The 9,522-nt window shown below is 40.6% G+C and overlaps 1 long non-coding RNA gene and 1 pseudogene across 2 annotated transcripts; both read left to right on the forward strand.

The window, feature by feature from the left end:
• The first annotated feature begins 1,550 nt into the window (after positions 1 to 1,550).
• LOC148718995 (lactadherin-like) lies at positions 1,551 to 6,720 on the forward strand (annotated as a pseudogene). The gene is made up of 7 exons (XR_015993623.1): positions 1,551 to 1,558; positions 1,674 to 1,759; positions 2,211 to 2,873; positions 3,491 to 3,816; positions 4,366 to 4,504; positions 5,470 to 5,795; positions 6,348 to 6,720. The product of XR_015993623.1 is annotated as a lactadherin-like (transcript).
• Positions 6,721 to 7,969: 1,249 nt separating this feature from the next.
• Positions 7,970 to 9,047, forward strand: LOC111331844 (uncharacterized). Its single transcript, XR_002694958.2, has 3 exons — positions 7,970 to 8,398; positions 8,606 to 8,743; positions 8,911 to 9,047. It is a non-coding gene; the product is annotated as an uncharacterized LOC111331844 (long non-coding RNA).
• Positions 9,048 to 9,522: the final 475 nt, after the last annotated feature.

Below are 9,522 nucleotides of genomic sequence, written 5' to 3' on the forward strand. Positions count from 1 at the left end.
ATTTACTTAAAAGCTTATAGGCTGTTTATACCCCTTAAAGCATTGATTGACATGCTGAGATACTTTCTGCAGGGTGAGGCACTCTGTTACTCACTGTCAAGCATAATAAGTAATAAAAAGCTAGACTGTCAAGTATCAGAAAAAGGCAGAACATTTTACAAACAAGGTAAACAAGTAGCATTACTTTATTGAATTAAATAGCCTAAATTCAATTACTAATTTTTTCTAGTTCTTTAGAAAACTGTGAAAAGAAGATTTGCAGAGATTTCGCAGAGATAATGATACCGTCCTTTTCTGCTATGATCCGAATGTTCACAAGAGGATCGTTCATTCGCTGTGAATGTCTCACCTTGGCCACAACAACAATCCTGCCGGCGATTTCCTTCCCTTGAACGGACGCAACGGAACCAGAAACCATCTGGTTGTACGCTTCCAAACTTTTGAAGGCCTTAAACTGCTTGTTTGTGTAGTAGCTTGTCTCTAAATATAAATAGGAAAGCAAGTCCAAGACTTCTATAGGTGGCAAACATTCCGAGCTGAACTGCTCGCTCGGTATGGTCGCTGGATCTACGCCAACCACAGAAATTTTCTTCAAATGGCGCTCTCGGACGTGGCTTTCGAGGTTATCTACGTAGGATGAAAGTACTGGTACCTCATCGTGTGATTTTGGGTCGCTTTCTTCGGAAATATCCATTAGTAAGATGAATTATTTGAGGACTTTGAACGCGAGCGCTTAGAAATGGCATAGATTTCCCTACAATTTCACACCTCGCTTGGGCACCAACATGGCGGAAATCTAATCTGCATAAGCTAATGACGTCAGCTGAAAACCGAGAATTCGCAGTAAATAAGCCCGTTTTCAGGACTTACTGAATTGACGACTTGACTTTCAAGGGTTGTTACGGTGCTGATTGTTCCAGTGCTGCTTACAGATGAGTCAGAGGAGTAACCGTCAACTAGAGAGTTGACACCTTGGTGTTTACATTTCTTTGAAGCTTTAAAGTGATTTCTTTCACCGCAGGTCTTTCCCCAGGCAGGGCACATTTCTTTTTTCACCACATGAATTTGGAGACAGAATAAACATCTCTTCTGTGCAGATTTCTTATCATCACTTTGGGGAGGCTTCTTGTGCTGGTGTTTACCTAGGTCTGACTCCTTTGTCTTCTTCGAAGTAGCCTTGACCTTGTTAATTTCTTCATTCTTCAGGGCCTTCATGTGAAGAGAAGCAGCTTCCATTCCTCGACAAGCATCAACAGCTTTATTAAGAGTCAAATCATGGGTAGAGGAGTTCTTAGCCAGTTTTGTCATCCGAGATCCCTATGAGTAATCGGTCAATTATCAGTAAATCTCGCATGCAGTCACAGAAACCACAGGTTTGAGCCATGTTTCTCAGAACTGAAAGATACTCATCGATTTACTCCCCAAAGGCTTTATCTCTACGGTTGAATTGAAAACGTTCAAAGAATTCCTGTGTTTGGCCAAGAAAGTGCTGATCATACTTAGCTAGAATATCCGCCATTTTATTGCGGTCTTCACCTTCGGAGAATTTCATGCCTTTGTAAATTCGCAATGCCTCTATTCCTATGTTGTGCAGTAATATAGCGCACTTGTAGTCTTATGGCTGGCTGTTTAAACCCGTGATAATACAGTAATTGTCCCATCGTTGTTTCCAGATTTTCCAGTTGTCAGCTCGATCGCCTTCGATCTCTAGAGGTTGTGGAGGAGAAACTTGTGGCCTACGAAAAGCAGGAGCTGGAGGGTGCGTTCCAGAAAATTGGCTGGTAGATGCAATCATGGTTTTTGGTCACTGCTGACACCATGTAATAATTATTATCGGTGTATTAAGCCGAAGAAGAAGAGTGCGCAGTGAATTGAACAACTTCAAGATGGCGTTTCAACAACAACACCTTTAAATCATATTCAAAGCGAGGTTTACTGACGTTACGGTTTACAACATTGTCAAACTCTCCTCGTGTTTAAAATATTGAGTAAGTGTGGCGAGCATGTAGTGGGTGGCATGTAATATACTATTTATTATAAAAATGAAAATGAAAAACCAAACCATTTCACCTTCGCTACGAAAGGCCCGATTTATTATGTAACCATAGTAACGGTGTTACATTCACGCTGCGAAGATAACAGGTTAATTTCACGTGAGAAGATATCACGTTTTTCCGTGAGATCTCACCTGGTATTTCATTTCTGTGTAGATGATGAACTTAGACTCATCTCCTTTCAAAATCCAGATCCTATTGCCCTGTACCCTTTGGATACTGTTCATGGAACTAAGGAAATCCAAAACAGAGTAGGAGCTGGAGATGCTAGCAATGTTTCTCCTCCGCCAAAACCGGAGGGAAATATTAACGGCTCTTACGAATTCCCCGGACTTGGCAACAACTACATTGAGTTTCCGAATGGTGGAGTATTGGATGCTAAGAACTCCATGACGATGCTGTGTTGATTGATGCCGGGTGACCAGGACAGACCTCTATTCAACTACAAGAATTCTGGAAGTCGGGGAGTCCGTCACTGGGTTGTCAGCGGCAAACTTTTTGTACACTTTACTAAGAGAGATAATTCATCAACAAACTACCTGAGACACACTGAACTAAAACCAGAGGATGGATGGAAGTTTGTTGGCGCTTCTTATGACAATACATCTGGCGACGCCAAATTGTGGGTTGACGGAAGCGAGGTCCAGAAATTTAATATTGGTGCAAATCTTAGCCTGGCCACCCAGGACAATGTTAGAATGGGGCTAAAAATTGGAGACGGAAAGTTCTTAAAGGGAAGGATTGCCCAGATGCAGGTCTATGATGTAGCTTTGTCACAGGAGCAAATACTAGCCATAGGATCCAAGACTCAGGTATCAGGTGCAATAGTGATGTAAGTCATGGGTTGACTTGTTCAACATTTTACAATCGTCACATTGTATTGTGTTCAAGCATGGGCGGGACATTTACTCTCGCAGTACCTCTCACTTTCCTGTGAGTATAAATGGAAACCAGCAAACTTTCAAGGAGGTCTAACGAAATACTGTGGGGGGATGGGTAACATATAATGTCTTGGCATCCCTTCCAGGGGAGGTAGTATTACTCCCAATCACCTAATGATAAGGAGAGTGGGATAGGCCCCAGGCTTCTTACGAGCCACTTCACCCAGGTGAAGACTTTACTTTATCACTTGCAACTCGTTTTTCCTATGTTCTTTCTTGACTTTCATATTTCTCTCTCTAAAATCGAACAGTTACCTTGTGACTAAATAACATACGAGCCCAATTGTAAGTGAATCTTAATAAATCAGAAATTAACCATCATCATACTTAAATTGTTCATTTTCAATTATTATCATTACACTTAACATTCATAAAGTAATGACCGATGCAAAACTGATTACTTATTGATTATAGATATTGAGCTTTGAGCTTTTTATAACAATAGATTGAAGCTAATGCAATGCTATCTCTGTGTCATTCCGACATCTTTCCCAGGATGTCAGAAACCCTTAGGAATGGAAAGAGGAATCATCACAGATGCTCAAATTACTGCTTCTTCCCAATGGGACGCGAACCATGCTGCAGTAAATGCCCGGCTGCACTTTAAGGCCGGCGGAGGAAAGCAGGGGGCTTGGTCAGCGGCTGCTAACAATCAGAATCAATGGCTCAAAGTGGATCTAGGCTCCGAAACCGACATTAGAATCATAGGGACCCAAGGAAGGAACAGATATAGTCAGTGGGTGACTAGTTTCAAGTTAGACTACAGTAATGTTGGAAGCTCCTTTCAGCATTACAGAGATCCGGGAAGCAGCCCAGACAAGGCATGCAATGAAATATTTGACCCTAAACGCTTTGAAAAGCTTCCCTGTTGACGTTTTAGTTTGCAGGTCTTACAGACGGCAGCCTGTAGGCTTGAAAAGACCAGAATAAATTCAAGCTTTGAAATGCGAGAATATCTTCAATTTCGAACGCCACTCAGTCCAATTGAACAAGAGACTACGAGTTAGTGTAAATATTTGCAGTGCATTACATCATTTTTTTATAGGGTGATAAATTACCTTTGATTCATGTCCCAGTTTGTAATAAATTTTCAAATCCAAACTGAAGCTCAAAAAAAAAAATAATGTGGTTATGAGGATTTTCCTCACGGGACCTGACCATTTAACGATTAGATACGTTTCACACCGAAGCAGTTTTGTTTGAAAACTGTTGCTTTTTCAAATGTTTCGTCTTTTGTACACTTGGAGCGACGGCCGAGCTAGTAATCTGGTAATCGATGATCGATTATTTACCATATCTGAAGACAATCTTTTGCAAGTTCAGGTTAATCTTTGGAATATTATGGTTTTCTAAGTGTCTTTTCCTTTCAGGTCTTTGCAACAAACAATGATAGAGACACTGTCGTATATCACAAGCTAACCTTTCCCATGAAGGTGCGTTACATCCGGGTCATTCCATGGACTTGGCATAACCACATTTCAATGAGGATGGAGCTGTACGGATGTTCAGGTAACTTGTTTAGGGTTAGGACGAAAATAGAGCCCCATTCCACTGCCAATCAGAACAAAGGAGAATGAGATATGGGGCCTATGAGAAATGAGAGTGTGAAGCAAGCAAATTGACCCGAGCGCGGGAAGATGTGAGTAACCAAGTCGCTATTGCTTTAAGTTTTCTATCGAATTGACGAAGAGAATAGTGTATATTTTAGGTCGACCAATTAGAGTAAAGAGAAGCAAAACCAATATACTCAACTGAAATTTTCTCTAGAGCAATAAAAACCTGTCCATTATGTATCCTGATCTACCTAAGGTTGTTGTTTAATTTGGACAATTTTTCTCAGAGCGTTTTAATGGAACTTCCGCATAAGAAATCCTCACTTAGAGTAATGACGAAAAAATATATAACTTGTTGATTACTGAACAGTCTAGATGCCTTTGCTGGATGTATTTTCTCATTTACAATCCTCCTTCTCAAGTTGAGCTTTTAGTAGAAGTTCCTTGCAATAAACTCCTCATTTGGCCAGCCAATTGTTTTCCAAAGAGAGGGTTTATAGTGGAACCAAACACTTTCGAAATTTAGCTGAAAGAAAATGGCGAAGGGAAGCGCCCTGCAGAAAGAAGCCAGCTCCTTACCTGTGCTCAAGCGCTTTACCGTGGAATATGACAAGTCTAGTTATCACTTGCAACCCGTTTCTCCTATTTTTTTTCTTGACTTTCATATTTTTTTTCTCTAAAATTGAACAGTTACCTTGTGACAAAATAACATACGAGCCCAATAGTAAGTGAATTTTAATAAATCAGAAATCATACTTAAATTGTTCATTTTCAATTATCATTACACTTATCATTGATAAAGTAATGACTGATACAAAACTAATTACTTATTGATTATACATATTTAGCTTTGAGCTTTTTATAACAATAGATTGAAGCTAATGCAATGCTATCTCTGTGTCATTCCGACACCTTTCCCAGCGTGTCAGAAACCCTTAGGAATGGAAAGAGGAATCATTAGAGATGCCCAAATTACTGCTTCTTCCCAATGGGACGCGAACCATGCTGCAGTAAATACCCGGCTGCACTTCAAGGTCGGCGGAGGAAAGCAGGGGGCTTGGTCAGCGGCTGCTAACAATCAGAGTCAATGGCTCAAAGTGAATCTAGGCTCCGAAACCGACATTAGAATCATAGGGACCCAAGGAAGGAACAGATATAGTCAGTGGGTGACTAGTTTCAAGTTAGACTACAGTAATGATGGAAGCTCCTTTCAGCATTACAGAGATCCGGGAAGCAGCAGAGATAAGGTATGGAAGGAAATATTTGACCCTAAACGCTTTGAAAAGCTGCCCTGTTAGCTTTTTAGTTTGCAGGTCTTACAGAGGGCAACCTTTGGGCTCGATAAAACTAGAATAGATTCAAACTTCGAAATGCGAGAATATTTTGAATTTCGAACGCCACTCAGCCCAAATGAACAAGAGTACTACGAGTTGGTGTAAATATTTCCAGTGCATTACATCATTTTTGTAGAGGGTAATAAAATACCCTTGATTTATGTCCCATTTCTGCCGTAATAACTTTTAAAATCCAAAGTGAAACTCAAAAAGAATAATGTAGTTATGAGGATTGTCCTCACGGAACCTGACCATTTGATAATTAGATACCTTTCACACCGACGCAGTTTTGTTTGAAAACTGTTGCTTTTTCACATGTTTTCGTCTTTTGTTCATTTGGAACGACGGCCGAGCTAGTAATCTGGTAATCGATAATCGATTATTTACCATATCTGAAAACAATCTTTTGCAAGTTCAGGCTAATCTTTAGAATGTTATGGTTTTTTAAGTGTCTTTTCCTTTCAGCTCTTTGCAGCAAACAATGACAGAGACACTGTCGTATATCACAAGCTAACCTTTCCCATGAAGGTGCGTTACATCCGGGTCATTCCATGGACTTGGCCTAACCACATTTCAATGAGGATGGAGCTGTACGGATGTTCAGGTAACTTGTTTAGGGTTAGCACGAAAATAGAGGCTCATTCCACTGCCAATCAGAACAAAGGAGAATGAGATATGGAGCCTATGAGAAATGAGAATGTAAAGCAAGAAAATTGACCCGAGCGCGGGAAGATGTAAGTAACCGAGTCGTTATTGCTTTAAGTTTTTCATCGTATTGGCGAAGAGGATAGTGTATATTCTAGGTCGACCAATTAGAGAAGCAAAACCAATACGCTCAATTGAAATTTCCTCTAGAGCAATAAAAACATGTCCATTATGTAACCTGATCTACCTAAGGATGTTGTTTAATTTGGACAATTTTTTATAAGAGCGTTTTAATGAAACTTCCGCACAAGAAAACCTCAGTCAGAGTATTGATGAAAAACAAAATATAACTTGTTGATTGCTGATCAGTCTAGATGCCCTTGCAGGATGTATTTTCTTATTTACAATCCCTCCTGCTCAAGTTGAGCTTTTAGTAGAAGTTACTGGCAATAAACACCCCATTTTTTCAGCCAATATTTTTCCAAAGAGAGGGTTAATAGTGGAACCGAACACTTTCGAAATTTAGCTGAAAGAGAATGGCGAGGAAAGCGCCCTGCAGAAAGAAGCCAGCTCCTTAGTTGTGCTCAAACGCTCTACCGTGGAATATTACAAGTCTAGTTAGCCTGCAGTGCAGGCGTCTATTTAGGGCGAGCCAGCGTTATAACCTTGTGATCGTTTATCCGAATGATATCAGATTGGACGGTGGGGAAAGGGGGCCGGGGAAGGGAGAGAAGACTCCCCCACCCTAGTCCCCCTCCTCATTTCTGACTGTCACTCACCCTCTTGGTACAAATTACTTTCTCTCCCCAGCTTTACGCTGCCATGAAATTCGGAGATGGCAGTAATTTTTTGCTAAATAAAATTTGAGCACTCGCTCGCTTAAATTACATCTACTCTATAGGCTTAAGTCTAGTTGGCTATTAGGATTATTATTAACTTTAAGACTGACCACTTATGGTCAGGGCTTTCTTGTTCTCATGAAAATTGTCCCCAAATACGAAAGCTCACCCAGAGGCCGTTTTCGTCACTGTTTTGAAGACTAGGGAAAGTGTCAAGTGGTGAATTATCGTCGTCAACTCAAAGATTGTGGGGGTAAAACGTCTACTACTTCTTGTCGGTTAACTTGAGGCAATTTCTTTTGTTAGATAACCAAATGCAGATTATATTATCGTCAGGCTGATACATTAAAAAGCTATCTAAAGAGATATCAAAAACTACCGGGACCAAACAAATGACCTATGAGCGACATAAGTAAAAATCAAAAAAAGCGAACAGTACGAAGCAACTTTACGGAAGGATAGAAACTAACTAATCATGACTGACTTGAGACACTTGAGCTTTCCAACCAATGAGATCAGAGCAAAACTGACCAATCAGTATTCACGAACCAGTCTTGTAACACTAGACCGACTCCGATGATGACTTCCGCTCAGTTTGTCGAAAGGTCAGTCACTCTCACCAACACGAACATTTGATCACGATGAACATGCATTTCATCGACATATTTGAACTATCATCTGTTTCTCTCCTTCTCTCCTCCTCCAGTGTGTAGCTTATCTCTCGGAATGGAAAGTCGCGCCATATCCGATGCTCAAATATCTGCTTCATCTCAGTGGGATGCCAGCCACGCAGCCATTCAGGGACGACTGATTTTTCAAGCGGGAGGGGGAAAGGAAGGAGGATGGTCTGCCAGAGCAAACAATCAGAACCAGTGGCTTCAAGCGGATCTCGGCAGCGTGAAAAAAGTGACACATCTTGCAACGCAAGGAAGAAATGCAGCATCCCAGTGGGTAAAAAGCTACATGGTAGAATAAAGCGACGATGGTTCGACTTTTCATGTTTACAAAGAGCAAGGCACCAATTTCGACAGAGTAGATTGGATCGTGATCTGTAAATATTTGTATGGGTTATCATGAACAGTGAGCTAGGACAAAGGCAAGGAGAACGAAACTAACAACAGGTTGGAAACGAAATGTATCATCAATGAAGTGCCTCGAGTGCTAACCCTCCTACAGTTGAAAGATCAACAGTAGTATTCAGTCAAGTATAACTTGTTAATTGGATACCTTGTCTTTCAGATTTTTTCTGCGAACAACGACCGAGATACGATCGTGTACAACTTTCTTAGCTCACCCATAATGGCTCGGTTTGTCAGATTCATCCTCGGACCTATCATGGCCATATATCGATGAGGATGGAGATTTACGGATGTTAAGGTAATTCTCATTTATAATTGAATTGAACGACATCTTAGGAAAACAAAGTTGGAAGAAAACTTTAGAACTACTGATGTCAACAGATGACTGCGCGGATCCTGAAATATATAAGCAATTAATTCCTCAACCAAATAATTATTTTTCTGTCTGTTTTGAACTTCTTTCAGAGCAACAGTGTAAGAGGTTGGATATTATGTGGTGGCTCCAACTTAAGATATAGTAGTCAGTAAAAGAAGATGAAGAGCCTCTCACGATTTACTTGTTCCGTTCAAAAGGTAGAGGGAAAATTGAAAATAAAATGAACATTAAAAAAATAAAAGCGTGCTGTTATCAGTTTTAAAGTCTTTGCTAGTTCGCATATGGTTTCATTCTTCTGATATGGACATAAATTGTTAACTTGGTCTCCTTCCGAAGTAGCTCGTGGGAAGTTGCGCACTGTGTAGGTGCTCCTATACGAAATGATGATCAGCACGGTTCCCTTAAGTTAAGTGTTTAGTTGGAGAAAGACTATGTCGGGCTAGTGCCTTCCTGGCAAAGGCAACTCCTGTCTGTTTCATTGACACCTGCACTGATTGAGAGACTGGAGCAGGCTATGCTAGAAAATAGATTGACTTTGGCAAATAATGACTTTCAACGTATTTCATAGTGCAGTTGCAATCAAAGCTTTGCCCTAAACGACTTGTGCAGGCACTGATGCCGCCAAACGGCCACTCAGTTCAAAAGGCAGCTGGAGAAAGAAATACAGCCGCCATCTTAATACTCCTTAAGGACGTAACTGT

The sequence above is a fragment of the Stylophora pistillata genome, chromosome 12, assembly GCF_964205215.1.
Source record: "Stylophora pistillata chromosome 12, jaStyPist1.2, whole genome shotgun sequence".
Lineage (NCBI taxonomy): Eukaryota > Metazoa > Cnidaria > Anthozoa > Scleractinia > Pocilloporidae > Stylophora > Stylophora pistillata.